The sequence below is a fragment of the Vanellus vanellus genome (assembly GCF_965231255.1).
Source record: "Vanellus vanellus genome assembly, chromosome: 9".
In the NCBI taxonomy this organism is placed as follows: Eukaryota; Metazoa; Chordata; class Aves; order Charadriiformes; family Charadriidae; genus Vanellus; species Vanellus vanellus.
In genome coordinates this window covers 2,434,912-2,461,020 of record NC_138914.1, presented here as the reverse complement: position 1 = coordinate 2,461,020, position 26,109 = coordinate 2,434,912, and positions in this window count along the sequence as shown.

Sequence of the window (26,109 nt, the reverse complement as noted above, 5' to 3'; positions counted from 1 at the left end):
GCAATAAAAGTGCAAATGCGGCTTCCAAACCTTTTTTTTTTTATTTTTCATATGGGCTCCAGAAGTCCCATATACTTCAAGACACATGGTTAAAAAAAAAAAAAAAAAAGACTTTTTTTTTTTTTTCTTAGCCCATTTGAGGTATGATTAACCGTTTCTGACAAACCCACTGAGCTTGAGGGATGGAGCTACGAGTCTGTAAAATTCTGCTCCGTCTCCATCTGGCCCCGCTGGTTTACCTCTCTGTGCAGGCTGCGCGCGGGTGCCAGCGCCCCGTGGGAGCGGGGGGCACATCCAGCCCTTTGCTTTCACATCTCTGAGACCTGAGGACGGGTGACACCACCTGAAGCTCAGGCTGAGCGTCAGCGGGTCCGGTTTCCCAGGGAGGGGGGACCGGGTGCCGCGCTGGGGTTGCTGTTGGGCCGAGGGAGCGGGAAGCTTTTTTGCTGGTGCCCCGGACAGCTGTGCTGCCAGAGTCGGCCTGGCACACTGTCAGCGTGGCTTAAAAAAAAAAAAAAAAAAAAAAAAATCTGATTAGGTCTGTTGCTGCCACAATTTTCTTACCAAAAAAAAAAAAAAAATCTTTTTTTCTTTTTTTCTCTCTCAAAAAAAAAAAAAAAGTTCCTGGCAAAGGGCACCCAGCGTGAGCCCAGGGGCTGGGCTGGTTTGAGCGGTACCCTGACCATCCCACCGCAGCCCTGCGATGCCGCCCGGGGCTTTGCAAGGCGCAGGGGATTAGGCTGCCTCCCGCGAGCTGGTCCCCAGGACGCGGACACACAACCCTTCAGCAGCTGTCACCTCCGGTACAAAGCCGACGTCTGCATCGCACGCTTGTCCGCAGCGGGACCACAGCATCCTTCATGTCCACACTTGTCCGCAGCGGGACCACAGCATCCTTCATGTCCACTCTCCCCAGCAGGCTGGAGGGGGGGCGTGGGGGCGCAGTAAGCCCCCTGCAACACCCAAAACGCCTCGGCGTGGGCAGCATGTTGGCCCAAAAGCCACTGGAGCTGCACGGGGAAGCTTCCAGCACATTAAGGCTTGTTTTTTGGGGAAGCCGAAAGCCACCCAGCCTTGAACCCGTGCAGAGAAATTATAATCAGAGGAGCAGAAGCCTCTGCGGAGAGATGCAGAGATAGGAAGTATGAGGTTAGCCATAATCAGAAGCGCCCTGACCTGGAAATTGTTATAGGCAGAGAATCCCGTGTTTGCAAACGGCCCGAGCGGCTCTGGCCACGCGACCAGCGCCAAGCTCGCCGGAGCGAGCGAGGGTGCGAGCAGCCTGCGCTGCCGGGGCGCGCGCGAGCCCCAGAGTGGCCGGTGGCTTTGAAAAGCCCGCAGCTCATGAAAAGGTGCCTGCGTGCAGCTTAACGACAGCAGCGTTGTGTGGCGGCTTAATTAATGAGAGCAGCTGGACGAAGGCTGAGGGCTGCTGAGAAACAGGCGTGTGTTTAACGTCCCGGTTTAACGCCCCAGCGAGCCCTGCCCCGCGCAGCACGGGGCTGGCAGCACAGCCCTGGCGCTGCTCTGCCGCTGCTGCCCCCGCTGCCCGGCCCGCTCCCCGGCTTCCAGCTGGTCTGGGCTCCTGGGCTGGTAGCCGCCCTCTTACCTGATGAACTTTGCTCTTTCGGGCTTAAAAAAAAAAAAAAAATAAAAAAAAAACCAAACCACCACCAAACAAACCAAACGCTGTTCCTCGCATTTACATACAATCATGCTGTTCTTGAAATCTAGGCTGTCCTCATTCTCCTGGAGATTATCTGCCACCTATTAGATGGCCATCCTCCATGGCCAGGCAAGCTCATTAGCTAAGAGCGATTTCAGAGGATTTTTAGTTTAAAGATTTTTTTTTTTTTTATGCAACACATTTTAAACCTAGATCCTTAAAACTATTTAGGAATTCAGCTCCTGTTTGAGTACAGGGGGAATTGGTGGCCAAGGATGCTCAGGGCCACGAAGAAGTCACTAGAGGGCTGGACCCCATTTCCAAAAGCATCCACGGGTTATGACATATCAGTGCATTTGTAAACTGTACCCAATAATAACTTTTTTTTTTTTTCTTGTAAGGACCAAATCTTAATTCAGCCCCTGAAGTGGGAGTCCTGCTCGCCCGGTTTCACCTCTCCCCTCTCCCATGAGGCGCTGCCAACCCCCCTGCCCCACCAGGAGACCCGCAGCACCCGCAGCCGCGAGCAGACCCTTTCCCACCCTGTCATCACCGCGCACAGCTCCGCCAGCCCACACACTTCCAGTATCCATTTTCTGAGTTACGTCAGCGCGGTTTGAGCAGCTCCCTTTGCTCCCTTTGCTCTTCTGAGCGTGAGATCGCACCTTTCCATTCCTTTTTAAATTGGCTGCAGACAACCACTGACCAGTCGAAGGCTGGCGGCTCTGCAGCCGGAGGGCTCTCCGTACGGGTAGTTGTGCTTCCGAGAGTCCCACTGGCACCTGCCTGCCTCCCTTGGGAAAGACCTTTCCGTTTTCCACGGCTATTTCAATATTTTACAATATTGAAAGAAAGAAGGAAAGAGAAAGAAAGAAGGAAAGAAAGAAAGAAAGAAAGAAAGAAAGAAGGAAAGAAGGAAAGAAAGAAAGGAAGAAAGAAAGAAGGAAAGAGAAAGGAAGAAGGAAACAAAGAAAGAATGAAACAAAGAAAGAAAAAAGAAAGAATGAAACAAAGAAAGAAAGAAAAAGAAGGAAAGAAAGAAAGGAGGAAAGAAAGAAAGAAAGAAAGAAGGAAACAAAGAAAGAAAGAAACAAAGAAAGAAGGAAACAAAGAAAGAAAAAAGAAAGAAAAGAAAGAAAGGGAAGAGAAAGAAAGAAAGAAAGAAGTAAAGAAAGAAAGAAAGGAAGGAAGGAAAGAAAGAAGGAAAGAGAAAGAAAGAAAGAAAGAAAGAAAGAAAGAAAGAAAGAAAGAAAGAAAGAAAGAAAGAGAAAAAGAAAAAGAAAGAAAGAAGCTTTTATTCCCAGGCAGGTACTGGTAGATGCTGCCATTTCATTTGTTAGACAGCAAGACACTGTTACAGTCACGTCTAGTGCCAGGAGCGCCTGTCTGGACCTCTGAGTAGGAGGAAAAAGCAAAAGCTTCAGTTATTTGGGTTTGCTGCCTCTGTCCGTCGACCCCGGAGCCCAGCGCTGTGCTCTGTGCCTCCCCCCATGTACCCACAGCAGCGTCAGCTGCCGCCAGGCTTCATCCTCACCTGGGAGAGCGGGGGAGGCCAGCTCGCAGGCTCACCCCCCTGATGGCACACTGGCCCTTAGCTCCGTGACCAAAGACTTCACCTTTCCGCTTCTTCACTTCTTATTAATAACTCAGCAAATTACCATCCCCCCCGTTCCAGGCAGACCCAGTCATTTGCTAAAGCATTCTCAGGAGAGTTTTCCCGTTGCAAAAGCAAATATTTATATCTGCTGCTCTCTTCGAGGCTCTGGATATGATCAACTCTTAAGGCAAGATTTAGCTGTAAGAGCTGATTTATTAAAATGGATAAACAAAGCCCTGTGAAGCAAGTTAATTCAGTCTAAATAAAGCATTAAACTGCGAAGAGCACACATCAGATCACAGTATATACATACGTACTCATAGACATGTGTGTGTATATATACACACACACACATATCATTCATACAATCAAATACGCAGTCCTGGGACTGGGATCCCATATCAACATTGCCCCCAGGAGAGAGCTAGCCCTGCGCCAGGCTGGATGTATATTATGCAACGTATACATTAGCACATGCCCTGATTTTTAACAAACCCAGCCCGGCAATCCACTCCCACCCCAGCCGCGGGGATCCCTTCGGCTGCCGGCCCTGCCTGTGCTCCCTGCCTCAGTTTCCCCATCTCCAAACCTCCACTGCAATGATGCTTTTACTGACAAGAAGACCTCAGATGAGGGAGGTGCCTCTAATTTAAACCAGCCTCTAATTTAAATTTAAAATTAATTTTTTTAATTTTAAATTTAATTTTAAACTTAAATGCCTCTAATTTAAACCAGTGGCTCTGGCTCAGAGTTTGAGCCAGTTCTGTTGGCACCGGGGTGCGGGCACGCTCAGGCCCCCACCGCGGCCACAGCTCATTCCCCATCGGCACAACCCTCGCTTAGGTCCTCGCGGCTCGAAAGAGCTCGCTTCAGCTGCATCTAAGGGGTTTTTTTTTCTTCTTTTCTGTAAGTCGGGCTTTAATTGTCAATTATTTGCTCATGAGTACTCTTTTATGGCTGCTGCTGGAGCAGACTCAAGCAGTTTTTATTTTGGTACTTGGTTTAATTAGCTTTTTTGGAAGAGCGAGGCAGGGCAGAGATCCATTCTTGCTGCTCATCACATATTCATTATTTACATTTTTCAGTATCCCAAGTAACTCGGCACGGAAAACAAATAAATGAAGACTGAAACATATACAAAACATCTGGAGATGCTGCAATTCTGTAATTATTACTGCTCATTCTCAATGCACAAGGGCTCCAATGAGTGCCTGCTGGAAAGGCCGTTCATATATTGGCCCGATGGAGATTTTTTGGATGCTTTCGGATGAGCCACCCCCTCGTCCTCCCGCCCTGTCCGCCTGGGCTGGGTCTCACCTTGACTCACCGCCAAAAGCCGAAACAGCAAAATTTCTGGTTGGTGTTGGGAGGCGGCAGCCTCTGGCGCTCTTGGCCCACGACAGCAACTACAGCTGGTCAGATGAGGGCTGCTGAATCATTTATGTGATGACTCTTCAAAATAGTAAATCCCCCCCCCCCCCCAGCCCGCTCCATCCTTCATCAGCTCATGTGGCTGGTGAGCAGTTCATGAATATTTAACAAGTTTTACTAAATTCATAACCCCTTGTAAAAAACAGTTTTAAAAATGCTGAGTGAAATATTTGCGTATCACGCTGCGCGCTGTTCCCACAGCTACAGGGGAGGAAACAGGAGCTGGGGAGAGCCGCTGCAAAATCCTCATGGTTTTGGCCCCAAATCCGGCAGATGCGATGCTGCCCTGTGCCCCCCCCCCCTGCAGCTCCGGGCCTCCACCCCCCACCCACCCCCCGCTCACCCGCCGCAGAGGAGTTACACCAAAACCTCCCCTTTGGGTAAAACATGGGTGAAATGGTCATTTTCCGTGTGCCGGGGGAGACCAGACCCCGGCGCCGCAGCGGCTCTCGGTGCGCCCCTCCAGAGCCGCTGGCACGGCCCCAACCCGGGGGTCTCGCTGGCAGCCCTGGTGGGTGCTGCCAGCCGGAAAGGGAAAGGGAAAGGGAAAGGGAAAGGGAAAGGGAAAGGGAAAGGGAAAGGGAAAGGGAAAGGGAAAGGGAAAGGGAAAGGGAAAGGGAAAGGGAAAGGGAAAGGGAAAAGAAAAGGAAAAGGAAAAGTGGAAAAAGAGAGAAGGAAAGGGGAAAAAGAGAGAGGGAAAGGGAAATGGGAAGAGGAAAAGGGAAAAGGAAAAGGAAAAGGAAAAGGAAAAGGAAAAGGAAAAGGAAAAGGAAAAGGAAAAGGAAAAGGAAAAGGAAAAGGAAAAGGAAAAGGAAAAGGAAAAGGAAAAGGAAAAATTAAAACTTAAAAAGGAAGGGAAAGGAAAAGGAAAAGGAAAAGGAAAAGGAAAAGGAAAAGGAAAAGGAAAAGGAAAAGGAAAAGGAAAAGGAAAAGGAAAAGGAAAAGGAAAAGGAAAAGGAAAAGGAAAAGGAAAAGGAAAAGGAAAAAGGAAAAATGAAAAAGGAAGGGGAAGGGGAAGGGGAAGGGGAAGGGGAAGGGGAAGGGGAAGGGGAAGGGGAAGGGGAAGGGGAAGGGGAAGGGGAAGGGGAAGGGGAAGGGGAAGGGGAAGAGGCTGTCCCCCATGCTGGGTACACAGCAGCGCGGTGGGCAGCCCCCGGGGCAGAGGCAGCAGAGCATCTCCCGCAGTAGGAACTTGCCCTGCCTGCAGCCACCTCATGGGCTTTCAGCAGTTTATTTCGGAATTTGCAAGGACAGGAGTGAGCACGCCTGACTTCACCACCCGGCCCAGTTGTGACAGTGGAGGGGTTTGCTCAGAGGAAGCAAATCTTTGCATATTTATGAACGTAACCGTTTACGGCTAAAGATACAATGAGAGGAAGTTGATTTTGGATGCACAGAGAACTGGAGCAAACAAGCATCGCTCCCCATGGAGGCTTTAGCGCGGCCCCAGAGATCGCTGCCTTGAATGATCTTTGCTTGTTAACAGCAGAGAGAGCGTCGGGAGAGCCTGTCTGCGAGGGGGGGGAAGGCGAAAATCTCCACATATCACTTTCATAATTTGGAGTTTCAAACTAATGTTGACGAGAACGTCATTATTTCTGAGCATCCGCTGGGCTGAGGGAGTAAAATTCCTTTTATTCCTCTCAAGTGTCGGGATTTGCAAGTGCAAGAAATTTTCAAGTGCTTGTCTAGGTCCCTGTTTGTATGCAAATGACGTTGTAACATTTCTTAGACTGAAAGACCTGATTTTAGCTAGCATCAGTCAAAGCATCTGTCAGCCTTGTCAGAAAAGAAAGACTTCAATTCTTGCAGGTCAAAACAACCCAAAATTATTGCTAGAATACTGAGGCAGTTTAAAGACATGAAGAAAATTGGAGGAAAATTGGAGGCAGCAGCGAGGCTCTGGGACCAAACACTAGCAGGGATGCTGTAAGCGTCAAGTGCTTGGGCACAGGGTCCTCTCCAGGAGATAAGCCCTCTCTCCAGAGAGAAAACGGTGCCGTTGTCCTGCACGTGTGGACTCTGGAGGTCTGAGGTTTTGTTCCTGGTAAAAATAAAAAGGGCTGATGCCCACAGGAACACTTTTCCCTTGGCGTGGCCCGAGCCCGTCTTTTGGCAAGACAGCCGGAGCATCCTCTGTGTGGCTGGAAGTGGAAAACGCTCATTAGGAAGCCCAACTCTGCTCATGTGACGCGATCTTTCTCAGCAGCAGGATTTCTGCTTCCTAATGAAAATGATTTTTTTGACAACCTGCTGTAGCGCTCGCAGTGCTCCCCCCGGTCCGTGCGAGGGGGTCTGTCACTCTGCTCTTGGCCAAGAAGGCAAAAAGTTCTCCCAATATAAATCCCCACTCACCCATTTCTCACTGACGAAGCAGCTAAAGACCGAAGAGCTTTACCACCACCAACGACCAAAACCGCAGCTCCAGCTCTGCCCCCTGCTCCGCACTCAGCCGAGGACTGGGAGGACTGGGATGTGCCGGCACTGCTTGGGATCTCACCCAGCACCACCAGCAGGGTGCATCAAAGCGGGGTTCAATTCCTGGGTTTGCTGGGAATAAAGAAGCTGGTTTGAGGGACTGATGTCCCTCCGCAAGCCAGTGGGAGGGGGCTGCTGGGGGTCCTGTCTTGTGGGCCAGAAATAGTCGGGCAGTTTGGCGCCCCAGCACGGCTCCGGTTTGTTCCCACCTCTGTCCCCTCCCCACAGAACCAGCAACAAGCATTGCTGCAGAAGCGAAGGGAATCTCCAGGGGACCCTGAGCTGCTGCTTTGGGCGGCTTTAGGATCCGGGGGGGGGGGCTGCCGGTGGAGCCACATCTCTGTCCTCAAACAGTTACCGCAAGGTTCCCGTCGCCGGCGCACGCAGCTTGAGCATTGCTCACCGCGAGAGCCAAAGCCAGCAGCCCTTGCTCTGCACTGAGCATCCACCTCCAGCACGGAAAACAGATGGATTTTCATTTACAGAGGCACAAGGCTCTCCCTTTCCTGCGCACACACACACACACACACACACGGGGAGTTCTGCATCACAGCCTCCATCATTTATATGAGGAACTGTGAGGAAATAACATATTATAATAACAGCATGAATATATCCCTCGAGCTCTGAATGATAAGGCAGTAATCAAGTTTCACCAACATGGAGCGAGACTCCACAACACTCTTTCCTAAAGATAAGCATGTCCCAGGACCGGTGAGATACCCCCTCCCCACCGGCACACACGGTCTTCCGGAGAAGTGATTTCTCCAATAGCCACTACATTAAACTATGGGCAGAATAGCCAGATCTAAATCAGCTCCCCATGTGCTTTCGTCTTAATAGCCCCGATAACCACATTGCCTTCATTTTCATACCACATTATTTATTTATTCATAGCGCCTTGGGAAAGGAAGATCCTCAGGAACAGTGGGAGCGGGCTACCTACCCGCAAACTAATATTTTCCTCTCACTGATGCGTTACCATTAGGTTCCCGGGAAAGGACTGAGCATACGAATTGCCAGCCCGGAGCAGCACGCTGCCCAGCAGCATCCCGAGCCTTCTGCCCACCTGCAGAGCACAGGCTCCTCCTTCTTCTCCCAGAGCACAGCACGAGGCGCGGGGACGGTTACTCAACCCAACCTTAACCTGATTCCCCGTTTCCTCCCTCAGATTGCGGGGTCCCTGTATTTCAGGCTTTCAGAAGCCTCAGTTTCTGAGGTTTACGGCAGGTTGACCCATCCATCCTGCCAAACGCCATTTGCACGAGGAGGTTTGAATTTTGGGATGGGCAAACGCGAGCAGAAACGCGAACCCTCGCTCCCAGGAGTGCAAACACGACTCCCCGCAAAGGTGGCCCGTGGCAGCCCGGCAGGGCAAGCAGCTAGGGTGGATGGACTGCTGCAGTCCCGATGCACCTCAGTACTACATAATTTTGCCCTTCTAAATTAAGCACACGAAGCAGGTAGACGGTAGAAAGTACTATTGGACATGTGGTGGTGGTGGTGGTGATGATAAACTCCAACTTGAAAAAGTGGGAAAAAAGCCCGACTGTTTCCCTTGACTTCACCCACCTGCCCGAGGTCACCCAACTTCACCCACCCAACCCCCAATACGAGGAGGGAAACGCGAACACCTCTCCAGCTCTTCTTGGACAACTGAAGCGTGCTGTTTAATGCCAAGGCCATTTTGTCCTTGTCTCCAACTTTCGGCTAAAAATGTACTGATCTCTAAAAGGCTCAGGCAAGAAGAGGAAAGAGGGTTTTAAGTTCTTGTAAAAAATACACGTTCCTGTGAGATTTTTACCTGTTTCATCCCATAGCTTCAATCCCATAATTAGGTCTCCTCTCACTTCTTTCGATGCTCTGCCCCATTTATCCGCAGCTTTCTGACCCTGTTTCCATATCTGGTAATATTTTTTCCATTACCGTTCTCAAAAGAAAGAAAAAAGAGGGATTATTGACCTTCACGCAGATGACTGAGATCTGCAAGAACTGCTCTAACTTTGTATTTCAAGGGAGACAATCGTGGTCTCGGAGTAGGATATCTGTAAAGTAGGAGATATATACATATAAAAAGTAGGATATATATAAAGTAATGGCATCCATACAGCAGATACACCACAGCTGGTGCCTCAGTGGTCTGATGAGCCTCCCGAAAGTGGACCCTGAGATGACAGGGTTCTCCACACCCCAGAGAACCACTGGGCGCAAAATGTCTGATTTGGGGGCAAACCTAAGCATACGAAACGCAGGCGGTGGCTGAGCACACGCTGCAGCCTTCAGCCGGGGCAGAGAGGACGTATGCTCATCTCGCATTTAAATACGAGTCAAAATTTATTAACAGGGAAGAACCTTCCTGCCTGTGAAACGGTACATGCTGCCAGTCAGATCCAAGTGGTAAAACCATGTTCCCAAATGCCAAATCTAAGAATAGATGAGCCGCGTGTCAACCGCATCACCTTTTTATCTGATAGATGTTTATTAAGTGAAGACAGAATATCTGTTGCGGAAAAGCAAGCCACCTGCTGCCAAACGGCAACCTTCACTCTGCCACAGATAAATGTGTTCTCAGCTAATTTATGCTAATACTGTACTTCAAGTTCCGCTGCGCTTGCCAAATCTTGAAAGATCAGATTTCTCAGTGCTACAGCACAAGCCCAGAAAGAGCTCCCTTCTCCCCTGCCGGGGGCATAAACACCCAGCGACGGCTGCAGCTCCCTCGGAGCGGCTCTTGGCCGGGTCCGCGAGGCCAACAGGGTAGCATCCGCATAGCATCCACAAAAGACTGGAGCCAGGATATCTGGGACAGAGATTTGGGATATTTGGTTCACAGAGATGGTGAACTCTTCCTGTTATCCCATCTCCATCTGCAGATGTAGGTCTCGGGCTCATCTTTATTGCTCCCAACAGCCTCAGCACCCTGGTGCACGGGTCCTTCTCGAGCCACCCAGCACCTGGTCCACGGCCTGATTTCAACAACCATCTCTGCAAGCAGCCCGTGTCCCCGGGGAGGGATGAGCGGTGCTCTGCCGGCGGCAGGAGCGGTTCACCTGGGTTACAATCAGCCTTGGCATCTCCATGGCAACTCCAGCAGATGCTGCGCTCCTAATGGCTCATAAGGAACCGCCGCACTCACAAGCAGCACTTGCAATCAAGTTCTGCCTTGGTCATCTCTAAGGGGGCAATAGGATAATGCAGAAGAAAGTAATAAAAGGCATCGAAAACGCTTTGAATAGTGTAATTGCCACAACAATTCCTCTGGATTAAAACAAGTCTGTTCCTTAAAACGCACAATATTTTTCCTGTCCCTCAGCTTTTGCGCTGCTACTGCTGCTCACTGGTGCCCTGCACGTGTCCACGGAGGGGTCTGAAGGGGACGGAGCGGGATGTGCCGCGCTCAGACGGGCTCACTGTACCAGGACTGGGTTTCACCAGCAGGATGCGAAAGACTCCGAACGCGAGCACGGAAAATCCAACATCGTTAACCTCGTGCATCTTTCAACTGTGGCATACCAGAGGCGGAAGCATCTGAAAACCTGCTGGAGAGTTTTTGCAGTAAAAGACCAAAACCAGCTTCATCAGAAGACGTATGAGAGTCCTGACCTTAACTTCTCGGTCAAAGACTCAGTCCTGCCCACACCACCACCCCAAATCCCCAACCTTCACCTTTCCCAAAGTCTTTTGCAGGTGGGTGACTACTCTGTAGTAACCCCTGAGGGATTTTTGTCTTTTCAGCTAAGCGAAAAGTGTATTTTTCATGCACCACAGTGCTGCGGGAGAGGTTTGTAGCCTGACCTCGGGGCAGGATCACACCTAACACCACCCAGGCCCCCACTGGAGGGGGTGATGTCCCACCTCACTGCTGGGGTGCATCCCTGAGGATCGCTGGGCGGATTTAGCCGCTCATTGCTATTTAGGAGCCAAAAGGCACTTCTGCCTCATGGCTCACATCCCACTCACCCCCAGTCTCTGCCGCCATGGTGGGAGCTCTCCCCCAGGGACCCTCCAGCTCCGTGCGCCAGGATATCAGGGAAAGTAAATTACACCAGTTTTAGGGTTAACGTGTTTGCATTCATATTCCGAGCCTTGCTTTCACATCTATAACTCATTTTCCAACATCTTCAAGCAAATTTCACACTGTTGGAAAAATGTCAAGGGTTTAATCTGATATGTGTGATATTTACTGATGCCACTAGGGAGAGAGATGATCATATCTTCCACTTCCCATCATGTTTCTTACAGGAGTGAAAACATATCAGGAGAATTCGCTGGGTTTCGCTATACTTGGTATATGCAAATGAATATAAATCAAACTATCTGAGGAGCACAGGCAAATAACTTTGCATATAAGAGATGCAAGGAAGAGTTTACGTGACCGAAAGCTTATTTGTTTTTTTTTTTTCAGTTGCATTAGATGGTCTTAAGGTATGTGGCTTTACCGACAAGCCGTGCCCCTTGCATTTTAACTGCATCAGAGAGCAGGACCTGAAGCCCAGGACCAGCCTCCTGCAAGCCTTATGCTTGGCATCGTCTGGATTAAGAGTGGAATTAAAGAGAGCAGGAAAGAAAAGCAGGTGGATGAAAACTGCAGTCCATCAATACTGAGATTTTCCTCAGATGAATTTATTCCTTGGAGTACCAGCAGGAAAAAAAAAAAATCCTCCAAATCTACAAGAAATCCGGAGAGGGCTTTCACAGGCAGCAGAGAGGCCGGTGGCAATCCTGTGCCACAAAACAAAACGAGGAGAATGAAGCAAGTGACAATGTTCGTTCTGGTTTGGGATGATTTGAAACCCAGGATTTAAGTGGCTGCAAGACTGGAAATAAGGGTTTTGCAGAGCTGCGGTGGGGCTGGGGCTCCCGCGGGGTCTCAGCGAGGGGGTGGCAGGTTGCCCACTGGGCAGCTGGCCCACAGAGCCACGCAGAGGGGACTTGTGCCAGGAAAACAGCTGAAGGAGCTCAGGATGCCCAGTGCCGGAGGGAGCAGGGCCGGGCTGCGGGCTGGAACCCGGCTGTGCCGGGCAGCCAGGCTCGTGCCGCTCCGCATCCCGGGCAGAAGGAAAAGGTTAAGCCCTAAGCGCTTTTCTCTCCCAAGAAAATAAATGCTCTATTTTATAGCTTGGGATACGGTGGGCAGAGAAAAAAAAAAAAAAAAAAAGCTCAGTATTTCAATTTTGGTCCTAACCTGACCGCCTGCAAACCCGGGGCAGGGCAGGAGGCGAGGATGGGGCTCCAGTACCCGTGTGGGAGGACACCCATCGCTGGGTGGAGAGGACCAGGCATGTCAAACGTCACCCCAGCCTGGCTGATTCCAATACCCACATCGCTGCGGGGAGCCCCTTTGGGCCCGTGGATTAAATTCAGCTATTATTAATGCATGACATTCTGCTGATATCCAGATATCAATCAATATTATTGACTTCAGTAAATTTTGCTCTGAGCCTATAACTGTAATTTAATTTTGCCCAGACCAGGGGAAAAAAAAAAAAAAAAAAGGAAAAAAAAAAGCATGCTGCACAAAAGCAATATTCCTAAGGCTTCATTTTGGAAAGACATTCGGATCTCAGAAATAGGACTTGAAGTGTTTGTGGCAAGGAATATGCTTAATTAGATTCATGTCTGAGAAGTCCCCAGCTGTTCTGCAGACAAACAGAAATATCTGAGATTTCTTCCAGCTCTATGGAGACACAGAGATTGGCTCCTCTCCCTGTTGCCCCAGTCTGAGAGATTTGCACGTATGATTATTATCTGGTGCTGTTTCAGACAATACAAGATGCCCCACAATCTCTGAGCACAGAGCAAATATTCCAGCATTTTGTTCCATGATTACTTCCACCCTGTTTGCTTCAGCATCTGAAAAACTCTGCTATTTTTTTTCATGCGAAAGGCTTTCTGGAAGTTGGACATAACATGCATTCATTATGAAATGAAAATACCTCATGTGTTCAGGATGGAAAAAAAAAATCCCTGGCTTTCAAGAAAGCTTTGTGAGCTTATTAAAAACAAGAGCGCTCGCTATGCATGTTGTTCTGCCAAATGAAAAATTCCCTCCTCTCTTCTCAGGCTTGTAAGCTGCTTTGTGTGCTCAAGACATCTCTTTCCAGTGGCCAGCACATTTTCATGGTTAGTCTAACTTGGAATAAAATATCAGCTGCCTTGTAACGACAGACGGGGACCGCAGAGCAGCCACACCTCGGCTCCATCGTCATCGGAAAGGGATGATGTGGAAGGCACCGGCGACAATGCCCGGCCAGCCCTCGGACCCTGGGAGCAGATCCCTGAGCCACAGAACGGTCATACCCAAACCACGCGCCTGGGAAGAAGCTGAAACAGGAACCGTGTGCCAAAACCATAGCCGGCCATAAACACCACAACTCGAGAAGCAGCGAGCCGTGACCGCTCCCAAAATCCACATCCCCAGGGCTCCGCGGCAAGGCCAACCACACATGGAAAGATGCAGCTCCAGCTCCGGCCGCCATTCCCAGGCCCATCTCACCAGCCTGGCCGATGTCCCCTTCTCTTTCTGCCTCCCCATCACTGCCCCCAGCCCTGGTTTTAGGGGTCCCACCCCCAGCCCCGCTCCTGGCGAACGCTTGGAGGCAAAGCTGCAGTGCACGGTGGGGTGGTGAGTATAGGGGCTGGTCCTCCGCTGCCTCCTTTCCTCTAATTTCTGTGAATTTCTTCTGCCACCCCCTGGACTTCTCCACAGCCCGTCCCACCAGCTGGGCTGGCCTGGGCAGACATGCAGATAGGCACTGTGCCAATCAGGCAACTGGCCGCTGCACATGGAAGAGCCCAACTGGGCATCTTGGCACAACCGGCTGCTGGGTACAGCCCTAAGCACGTGGCATTTTGGAAATGCAGCTCTCACCGAGGTTTGTCCCAAGGCGCTGGGGTTGGGTACACAGCGGAGCACGAGGACGGGAGAGCCTCAAACACCAGCGACCCTCAGGAAAGCGAGGTTAACCTCTCATTGCTGGAGCTGCCCACAACAGGGAGTCTCCGGGTCCCGGTGAGACACGTCAGATAAGGAATATCACCCAGACCCCACTGTGGCTGGGCCGGACCTGTCGGTGAACAACATATATTGCAAGGATCACACTGGCAAAAGTGCACCCATGAAGTCACCTCCAGCAGACAGTGCAACAAACCAAGGCTCTAATCAGTCAGTTGTTTAAAAATAACTTATTTCCAGGAAAAAAAAAAAAAAAAAAGCCTTCCAGAAGGAGAAGTGGACTTTTTGAGCTAGCTGGGAAAATCTGCACGGAGCAGCTCAATCTCACATATCGCCGAGATCTCCCTCCCCACCCAAGGAGGGCCACACACCGCTGGCAAACACCCAAAGGTTTTGCCAGGACTGGGATAATTTGTTCCCACAGGGCAGAGCGATTCCCCCAGCACGGCTGCAAAACTGCGTTTCATCTGACTACGGATGAGAGATGAGTAAGAGCAACTACGAGGATGAATAAACACTTAAGGAGCTTTGAAGAGCTGCTCTCGGTAGCCAGCAGTAGCGTTCATTAGTCCATAACCACCTGAAATGAGACCTCTCGGTCTCCCTTGCACGCTACGAGACGAGTGAGTTGGTTGGTAGGTGGGGGTGGGATTTGGGCAGGCGGGTTGGGAATTCGGGATGAATCAGTACTGGATCACAGCTCATTTGCTATAGCAGATCCCGTTCTCCTGGATTATCTGCAAGGCTCCCTCCTTCCCCTAGTTCTTCATTCCCATTTATCTTACAAGCAATTAAGACTGTTTAAGACGACGATCGCTTTGGACTTTGAAGCCTTTTTCTCTGATCTGGTATATTTGTTCCTTAAAATATAACTTCAAATGTTGTGGCATTCTGGATGTTTTCTGTTTCAGTAACAGGCTGGTAATTGTAATTAGTTTTATCACGGTGGAAATTCAAAAATCTGCTCTGAATGCGTTCCTTTGAATTTAGTTAAAAGGCGCTTTTTGAGCTGACAATCATTTTGACGGTAGTTTGTGAGAAAGACTCAAATTTTGAACTTACGGGAAAAGCTCGTTTTACTGCAGGGTTGAGGATCCGCTCTCTCAGAGCTCGCTGGCATCGCACGGTGCTAGCGAGAGCCAGAGCAAATATTTCTTTGGGCTTCCACTTTCATGCAGTATGTTTTAGATTACACTTAAGTGGATTCAGGAGAGGAAGCTGGGGGTGGCGGGAGGGAAGGCCGCGAGAAGGTAAGAATGAAAGGAGGCAGCGCTTGGGAAAATAGAAGGAAATGGTCAACTAAAATAAAAAGCGATGCACAGAAAGGGTGAGGAGGTACTAGTAGGGTGGAGAGTAAATCGTACAGAAAGCTCAGTTATTTGTACCTGAGTGAATAGATAGGGATAACAAGGCAATGCATAAGGATAACGTATCAAAGGAGTGCTGCTCGGCACTTCAGGAAGGGCTGTGAGTCACTAGAGGCGGGATGGAGAAAACAGAAAAAGGGGAACGAGCCAGAAGAAAACACCAAGACAATGCTGAAAACGTTAAAAGATGTTGAAATAGTCAATATACAGTTCAAAATATTCAAAATACTTTTTCCACGTTTGGACGACTCTGCAGTAGCAGAGCAGCAGTGCAGCAACGTGCCCCGGAGGGGGGCCGTGGCCGGGCAGGGGCTGTGCTGGGGGGCGGCGGGGGCAGGAGCCAGCCGGGGCGGGAGCCAGCCGGGGCACCCAGACGTAGCCCAGACCTGCTCTTGCCACCCTCCTCTTTCATTCCAGCGGGTACCAAACCTGGCTACGCCGGGCTGTAGTCCTTCCGTGGGCGACGCGTCCTCTTCCAGTAGCCAGAATACGCTGCTCCTTTCGAGGATGAGATAGCTCTGCCCTCCAAATGATTTCCATGGCAATATGCTGAATGCAATATAGAATCATAGAATCGTTATATATTGTGGTAGCCTGCAGCACCCGCACAGTGCTAGCGGGACATACAGGAGATACGGAAATAAAAAATTGAATTGGGTTTAAACTTCTGCTGTCAGATTCTCCGATGGGCAAGAGCAAGGGCAGCTGTGCAAAACAGCAACCAAGGGCACGGCTGCCTCGAACTCCGGGGATAACTGTCATGGAAACTACCGGTAAAGTAGCGCACAACACAAGCAGGTATAAAAAAGGTAGCTGAAAATAGCTGCTCTGGGAATTTTTCTTTGTCAAGGTTCTAGACATTAAAAGTCAATTGCATAAACAGTTTAGCAATTTTAGATATGCTCAGAAAATGGATTCTAAAGGGGAAAACGGGGCAAAACAGAAAATTATGGCTCAGCGAAAACTCCAGGAGAAAAAAGCTGGAAAATGAATGCAAGTAAGACTCCTGCGAGCTTTATTACATACGTACCTTCATATGTATAGATAGATAAACTCATGCCCGTGTGTGTGATTACATATATACATATAATGTACATATATATATATAAAAAACTATGTAAAGTATACAGTGTGCATACATATAGATATACACACTATATATACACACTACTGAAAAAATAATACTGAAAAAAGGAGCCAGCACAAACCCAGTACTTCCTGCATCAAACCGAAGATGAGAGGGTTTCTTAGCGGTTCACTTGACTGAAGTCCAAGGCCTTAAGCAGGAAAGCAAGTTGTTTGATGAGTTGGACCAGTGGCTAAATGGCATCTGACCAAGGATGGCTATAATCAGAAAACACACACCGAGAATGAGATCCAGCCACCCAACAGCAGAATGGATGGGTGCCGAAGAGCTGAAATAACCAGAAAATGCACGAAACAGGGCGCCCAGCGTGTCTGCAGAGAGCCCCGATGGGGAGAAAGCGGGGGGGGGTACAGCCTCCAGCCCGCCGGGAGGTATTCTGCAATTAACAGCAAGCATTCGATGGCCCCAAACTGGGACAGCTTTGTCTCTGCTCACGAGAGCAGCAAACCGTGTTTCACAAAGTGCCTTTTCTTTGCTGTGAGGAACACCTCCCCGTGCCAGACGGACGGTGGCACGTCCGGGGTTATTCTTCCAGCCAGAATTGCCGGTGGGCTGATGCACGTGAGCGGCAGGGGCAGGGGAAGGAGTACGGGGTGCCAGCCCGGAGAGCAGAGCAGCAGGTACAACCTCTGTGGGACAGCGCTGGGAATGACAGGGCGGGATTCGGCGCGAACACAGAGGTGAGGGGTGGAGGTACTGCCACACAGGTCACACTAGGAAAACATTAAAGGGCAATTTATGCACGGAGAGAGGAAAGAATTGAGTTGTGAGAGGGAAAAATGTTAGCTGGAAGATGCAAAAAACAGCAGAATATATGTTATATCGCTCACCAGCACATGCTGCTGGCTGGGACCAGGATAATCCCACTCCATTTTTTGTGCCACATTGGAATATGCAGTGAACAAATGGGAATAACCATGTGACAGCGAATGGTGTGTGTGCACTGGTAACTGCCAAGCGGCTCGTCTCAGCAGGCAAGACGAAAAGAGGGTGGTTCAAGAGCGAATACCCGAGACGTGCTTCAGCATCACACCGGGATCATGTCGGTTTTGGGGTGTGTGTGGGGGGGTGGAGTGTGGATTTTAGAAGCCGGTCATATCCACAGCCATGTAAAATATAACTATCGGGAACTCAGACTACGCCCTGAAAGGAGGCAACAGCGGGAAAACCATCTCATTTACCAGAGGAGGTGATTGCTACCACCAAGTGCAAGGAACGGGGGAAAAAAGAAAGGTCCAGAGAGCAAGAGATGAGGAGGGGAAAGTCAGGGGAGAGGTGAAAGAAAAGTGGAAATCAAGAGGAAAATCAGCCCACCTAACAGGCAATTCTAATCAGCTACAAAAGGAGAGTTAAACGCAGCCCCAGTTGCAGAGCAGCGTGCCATGGAAATGGATGGATAAAACCCATGGCTGCAAAGGCTGAACGCTGCGGCCAGACGGGGCTGTACGGGGCACTAACCAGGTCCTTACGAAATACCACCGAGGCACAGGTTTCTTTACTTCTGAGCAGTTACATCACAGAAGGACACCAAAAGGAAGTAATTACACAGGGTGGTTTTTTTCCTCAATAATGTCAAATCGCAGCTGAAGAAGATTAAATATGCAACCAAGAGTTGCCGACGTTGCTGTAATACCACTAATAACTCTAGCATTTAGAGAGGGCTAAATCGTGCTTTCCTTGCTTAAGGCCCTTCTCTCTGACCTTTGAAGGTTTGATCTCGAGACATGATGTAAATCATCCGGAGACTTTTCTTCACCTCTACTGGAGGAAGGGTATTCCTACTCTGGGAAAGCAGGGTTAGTCTTCCAAATAAAAGAAAGATACCGGCGGTACTTGGGCATCCGAGCTCTCTGCTTCCCAAAGTCACTCAGACACCTCTGCGCAACGGCGAAGCAGTCTCCATCAGCCGAGGAGCGGCCTCCAGCACCGCACACAGAGGTGGACTCTCAGTTCCAGATGGTCTGAATTTTCTGCACGCTTATTAAAACTGACATAGACCCCCCTAAGGGAATAATCCAGCTATTTTCATCCACACTGAAGTGTCTCAGGCCAGCAACTCGCCATTAGTAAAACTACAACACGTAGGGCAACGGGTGCCGGGGCAGTACAGCACAGCGCTGTGTCTACCCGCAAATCCTACTCACTCTGGGACTCGTAGTGCACTCAGGAGAAGGAAACGAGAGCAGCTTTTTTAGTTAAATTGACGTTCAAGTCAATGGGCATTTGGTAGATGCTCTCCAGGTACACCAGCAGTCTGCAGCAATGGCCAGAGCTACATTCCCATTCATTTTAGAGAAGCACCCTGCCCCGTGACCTTAGCAGGGCGTTCAGACTGCATCCGCTCCACCAGTGGGTTTATTTTAAAAGACAACACAACGTTAAATCATCGCACTGGTGTTTGCATCAAACGCCACTTGCCTTGATTAATAAACGTGTGCCTGGTTTGCTAGGAGATCTCAATAGAAGTTATACAACACTTCGTAGCCAAGCACCTTTCTTTCCACGATGTGAAAACGACTTGTCGTTATAAAGATTGAAAAAAAAAATAAATAAACGAGGCTGTGTGTTTGAAAATAAGCTGTGGAAAATACATCAATATTTGTAATTACAGCAGCAGCTGCTGCTCTGTGAGCAGTCAGGGATGAAGGCTGCTTTCCCACAGATCCCATGCCCCTTCTCCCCACTTCGCCCCCATCCCCACCACAGCAATACTCCCAGCTCTTCCCTCCCATGTGCCTCACACCTATGTATGTTTCTCATCCCTCCGTGTAGCCTGCGATGGCCACAGAGCAGTCCTCGCTGCTGGCCACGTTCCCCAAGCACCAGCTAAACAAAAGGCATTGCGAGCACGGGGCGCTGGAGGGCAGGACCTGTGGGTTAGCCAGGACGGCTGATCCTTTCCAGTTGGGATCTGCCCTACCTGATCTGCACGTAACTTCAAGGAATTGGACACTGTCAAGAGCACACGACATCTACCAAATTTGGTTCAAGTTGACCAAGGGGTCCAAACGCATTAGAGCACAGAGAGACAGACCGACAGGCGGACGGTATAATCGCATGAGACTATTGCCTTAGAAAAATGAGGCTTAAAAAATATCATCAAAGGACAAAAGTCGCTAAGGCACCGCAGGGAGGGTTGACAAGGCTGAGCTAAGGAGGAGGAAAATGGAGTAAGTCCCTAGAGGACTGAAATACTTCAAAATCCTTGCTCTCCATTTCAAATTATCTCAGTAAACTGATAAGTATCACATCAACCGGCCAACAACCTGAGGATTTAAATGAGCTTTTTGCTACCAGCACATGTAAACCCCAATGAATTCCAAACAGATGGTTTATTTAAAGTTCACATTATATGTACTATAATCAATATCCAGATTACAGCAGAGTTGCTGCAAGGAAAAAGATATAATTGTAGACATGTAAAAACCCTCCGGTTTGGACAGAGACTGGGCAAGAGTAATCAGCACTTCTTAAAGTCTTAGAAATGTAGTGAAAGAGCTGAAGTGTGTGTAATTACCAGTGAGAAGCATTGTAGCAAAGCAGATAAAGTTAATTATACAGTACAGGAGCATTTTCAGTTGATGCGGTAGTAATCATAGTCAACAGAGAAGTGCCCAACCGCATACAATAAAAGCAATCATGTGGTGAAAGTGTACAGCACAAATTACCCAAAAACCAAAGGCAGATACAGACACACAGCTGGAGCTGACAAATCTTAATAAAGATTTGTGGATTTCTACGTGCAATAGGATACCTTAAAAAGCAGCAGACCTTACCCCGTGGATGGTAACCCCCCAAAACTGTCACATCAGTCTGGAGGAGGGATCAGTACTTGTGCTCCATGTGGGGAAGCAAGGGCCAGATCCAGCACCAGTCTGTGGCAACAGTCACACTGTTTGTCACGGGAAACGCCGGTTATGTCCTGGGTGCTGCTGCTGTGTATGAAACAAATACACCAGCAGGTTGGTCTAGAGTACCAATTTTCTGAAAGTAAATCCGTACTTAGGAGAAGAGATGCAGTAAATAGACCTCACGTTGAAATTCAGACTCGCAGGCTGCTGTTTCGTATAGTCCATTCAATGTCTGCATCCACCAGTCTGCATTAAAAACAGGGGGGCTGGAATACAGGACCTGAAATAAAAGGTTCAAGCATAAATCATTTGCACGTGTGCATATTTATGCACCTCTACCGACACCTTTTCAGTGTCCCTTGGTTTGATGATGGGACACACACAGCACAGAATTTCACTTCCCCGCGCCAGCAGCGCTCTCTCCCGCCCCTCATTAAACCATTTCACCCAGGAGCTGTCTCTCCCCGTGGGTTTTTGCAGCACCAAATAAAGTGGGTTCTCACCTGTTCAAAAACAGCTCCCCCCCCCCCCCGATTTCCTGAAGCAGCGGCGTTAAATAAACCCAGCCCCAGGCGGCAGTGTGCCATCCCCCTCCCCTGCACCCAGGGCTGCTGCAGGTACGGGGCGAAGGAGGATGCTCCCCCACTGTCCCGTCCCTACCTGCCAGTTGGATTTCTCATGGCTGGTAGATATTAAGAGCTTTTCAGGTCTCTCTGTTAATGATGTGGTTTTACCCTGTCTTCCCAAGGTAATAAACTCCCCCTAACACGGCTGCTCGTTGGAACACCCTGATTAACAGATTTTTTAATACTGTAAAAGACTTAATTTGGGGACTACGTGAAATGTTGTCCTTCGAAGCATCCTGAAATGCTAGTGGGGAGGGATTTACTGATTTGAAAACGTCCAGATAAATAAATAAAAGACACCACTAATTGCGGTGAAACAGATACCTGGCGGATCAGATGCAATTAGCGACGCGGAGAGGGTGACAGAACAACATCAGGGAGGTCAAGAGATGCAGAAATCCCACCCCGAGGGCATTTTCTAACTGTCCTTACTCTTGTGCCAGGGCTTGTGTAACGGCAGCCGGCCAGCGGAGCTGCGCTGGCAGAGGGCTCGACCCTGTGCCTTTCACTCCTCGCTAATACAGACCCTTATTTCTGAGAGCCAAACTGCCAGAGATGAGAGCCATATCTACGCCAAGAATAATTCCTGAAGAAAACAGGTAACTTCTAGGAGCTTATTCGGAAGAAATCAATGCCTAACACCTGTAGGTTTATATAGTGCAGCTGTGAGTATTGCTGTCAACACTTCCACTACCGAAAGATGAAGAATGGAGCCAGACGTGACTCAAGTGCCATCTTTTCCAAAGTTAAGTTAAAACAGCCCTGGAAATGAAACAAGTGCGTCGGCCTTGAAGATGTCTGAGGATCACAGCACGGTTAAGAAAGCGTAATTGGTATTACCGAGGTGAGCCTGCAGCTCGCGGTGTGATGCACAAAGAGCTCTTCGTGACAGCATGGACACACCAACCGGCTCCCAGGACCCTTCGTGCCTTTCACACCAGGAAAGCAAAGCCGTTCAGCAGCACTTGGGTCCAAGCCAGGGCCCTGGTCTGCTGGCAGAGGCTGGTCACGGTGCTGGGATGGTGCCTGTCTCTGAAGCCCAGGAGAGTCAGGCCAGGACCTCTCCCAGGACCTCTCTAGAGAGGAAGGCAGAGCACTCCTGTGACCTGCTGGTGGCCAGTGCCACCTACCCTGAGGTGATGGGAGGTTTCCCCTTTGCGGGTAGGGAGAGAGGAGCCCCTGTGCCCAGTGGGGCTGGACAAGCAGAGAGAGCGGTGACAGCCAGTGTCCTGGCTCCATCGATGGAAACTGCAAGCAAAACGCTCAGATCCTGACACTGCGGTACCGGGTGGCTCCCTGCAGGCAGCAAGTCAGCGTCTGGCTGGGCACAGGGTCCTGGACACCAGGCAGTGGCTGGGGAGGGGGACAGGGCATATTTCGGGTGGTCTGTCCCAGCTGTGCCCCTGCAGAAGGCTGGTGGTCCCCAAAATTTTCGGTTAGCATTTAGCAAGAGCAGAGCTTCACTTTGCACGCTGGGGGGGAGGGAACCAGCCCAGCAAACCAAACGCCCAGCAGTCAGAGATACAGAGCAGTTATTGCTCTGAAACACTGTCATCTTGTGGCTGCTCAGCCGCCATCGGACACGCTGCAGCCGATGTGCCTCGCTGGACATCAGGGTGGCCTGGGCACAGCTCCGAGGGCAACGGGCTGGCCAGGACACAATAAGGAGCAAAGCAAGCCCATACTGGGGCACGGGGAGCCACCTTACCCTAGGTAGCAGTCAGTAACAGCTAATACTGGGGAAGGAGAACACCTGGAAACCTCTGTTTGCACTTCCAGCTCTGTCTGTGGCCTCCCACGGCTGCAAAAAATAACAGGGAGGGTGGCGTTAGTTGGGATGATCACCTGCAATTGTTGGGAGAACTGGCCATGCACGATGTGTCCACTCGGGAACTGCAAGGAGCAACCCAAGCTCCCTGTGTGCATGAGCATCACTGGGGGGAGCGCGGGGTCTGCACCGTCCTGGCAGAGGGAGTCCGCTGCCACAGGGAGGGAAAGTCAACCTGTCTGTTCCTCTTAAACACCAGAGAGCTGCGATACCCCCTCATTTAAGAAGTGGGTGGGAGATCTCTGCTCCCAGTGAGAGGAGCACAGCCATCATTTACACGAAAGGCAATGCTGGAGAGCAAAGCAACGGCACATACCACTATATTTCGCTATTCTTAAGCTTGACTGCATGGCTAGAAGGGCTGACAAACCTGTCCTGCTCCCAAACTGCCATCAGGCAGAGGAGACCTCCTTGGATGCCCTGGATGCCACCGGAGCCACTTCTGGGGTTGGTGCGAACAGGAAGGCAGGCAGGACCAGTGCTTTGTGGGTGCAGAGCCACAGGGAGATGCTGAGGAGCTCCTGCCGGCTGTTAAAGGGGCTGGCTCCTACTTTCAGCTAGATCAACAAGGTATATAATGCCATTAAAAGAACCTGTAGCACATCCGTACTGTCACTCTTCAAGTGAAGGAGCAGCATCAGAGTTCTGAAGAGCCACCACAGGAGCCGCATCTTGCAGGGAAGGAAGCAATCATTTGAGGTCCATTTCGGGGGGGGGGGGGGGGGAGAAGTATTTATTCATTTGGATCCTTTTGAATGCTGTAAGGCCACGTGAGAATTACAGTCACCACAAGGCCTTACTTCTTCATATAAATATTCGAGATATAAATATTCTCTCTGAATTTCCTTTCATGTTTAGCAGGGAACATCACGTGCGTGTAGCCAGCTCCCTTGCTCCCAGTTATTGCTTAAATATACATAAATATGAAAATGTGGGCAAATATTTACAGACAATAAATGCTGAGTTTTTTTAATTAACTAGTGTTTCATATGGTTACAAAATAAAACACAACGTTTTAGCAAGAACTAAACCCAGGAAAATTAAAATTCACCTCCCTTACTCTTCTCACACCTAGCAACTTATTTTGGGGCCAATTAAAAGTGGCAAATCCTGAAAAAGGAGAACGAAGAACTTTTTCTCCCACAGCACGTAATGAAACTGTGGCTTTTACTGCCACAATGAACTGTGGATGCCAAAAACGGCGCGACGTTGACAGGGCGTGGGTTTTTCAACGGACAGTAAGAATGGCCAGAGCTATAATAGTTATGAATGACGTGAATTTTGGAAGACAGGCAGACCTCCAGCTGTGGTCGCAAACCAATCTTTATTAGGGATTAGGAAAAGAGCTAAGGTGACAGCCAGGTTATCTGCTTACAAGGGAGCTGTACATACTTTCCACCTTCCGCCCAGCGCTGGAGAGACCGGCTGCAATAACTGGACCTTGGAGCTGATTCAATTATTATTTTTTTTCTTCTTCAATTTTTGTGAGCTAATCCCAGCTCAGCTGCTCACATGAGCAACACCCACCCGTGTGCAGTGCCTGAGCGTATGAAACATCAGCCTTACTTAGCAGAAAAAAAACCCACACTCAACTGTCCTTTTCTTCCTAAACAAGGCATGCTAAGAATAAACAGCATACCGCAGCGCCGGAGCACACTGCCCAAGAAATATAGCTGGGGACAAGATTCAAAAGAAAAATATGCATGAGGCCTAAAAGGGTCTGTCATAAAAAAAAAAAATCTAATTAATAGGTCTCTGGGCAAACGTAAAGGCCAACAGGCAAATAACATAAACATTGCTGCAAAAGACCTACGTGCAGTTCTCCGCAAAGCAACAGAGCAATTCCTTATTGCGCAATCAAACTTGCAAATCAAAAAAGAAAAAAAAAAAGAAACAAAAGACAAAAAAAAAACCCTCTGCTCCTAGAGAAACAAAGGAGCTACCCAACTTAAAACACAGATTCTCCTTTATTTTATTCTATAACACTAGAACTACAAGCCAATGACTTAAATGAAGGAGAAAAAAAAAAATCAGAATCAGCATAACAAATATTAGCACTTATCAAAAATGCAGCAGACAACAGTTGCTTCCAGCAAACTTCTAAATAATTCACACCCAATACAAAAAAGCCAATTTTAGGAATGCACTGTGCCAAAACAGTCGAGGGAACAGTTTCTCCCATGACCTAGATGAAAAAAAAAACCAAACAAAATAAAGGTATCAGCCAAAAAACATTGTGTTTCAACCCCAATTCCAGCAAAAGACATAATTTAAACCAGAAAGCGTCTTCAGGAGCCCAGCTGGTGGCCTGTCCATCGGCACAGACACTTTGCAGGGGCAGGACTGGGGCTGGTGTGGGGGGTGCGACCTATGGGGGCCACGCATCCCTGCTGCCACCTGCCCATGGTTGCACCTCGGCTCCCCATCGCCAGGGGAGAGGGCACTCGCCAGGAACCTGTCCCAGCCCTTGCTACGATCAGTGCGTGTTGCACGAGGCCAGAAAAGATAAAAACTTTTAAGAGATGGAGAAACATTAAGAAAAGCTAAATGAAAAGTAGATGGCAGCATGGGCCAGAAGTCAGGAATGACACTCATAGAATGGTTTGGGTTGGAAGGGACCTTGAAGACCATCCAGTTCCAACTCCCCTGCCCCAGGCAGGGCCACCTCCCCCCAGCCCAGGTTGCCCCAAGCCCCGTCCAACCCGGCCTTGAACACCTCCAGGGATGGGGCAGCCACAGCTTCTCAGGGCACCCTGCGCCAGGGGATCGCTACCCGCGCAGGGAACTATTCCTTCCTAATATCTAATCTAAGTCTCCCTTCTTCCAGTTTGAAGCCATTCCCCCTCACCCTATCACTACACACCCTTGTAAAAAGTCCCTCCCCAGCCTTCTTGTAGGCCCCCTTCAGATACTGGAAAGCTGCTATAACGTCTCTCTGGAGCCTCCTCTTCTCCGGGCTGAACCACCCCAACTCTCTCGGCCTGTCCTCACAGGAGAGACGCTCCAGCCCTCGGAGCATCTTTGCGGCCCTCCTCTGGACCCGCTCCACCAGCTCCATGTCCGCACGGACAGCCCCTACAGCTAGCTCACTCGCTCCCTGCGCCCGCAGCCCCTATAACCTGCACGGTGCGTACCCACCCGGAGAGCACACGCGGCACCCGCA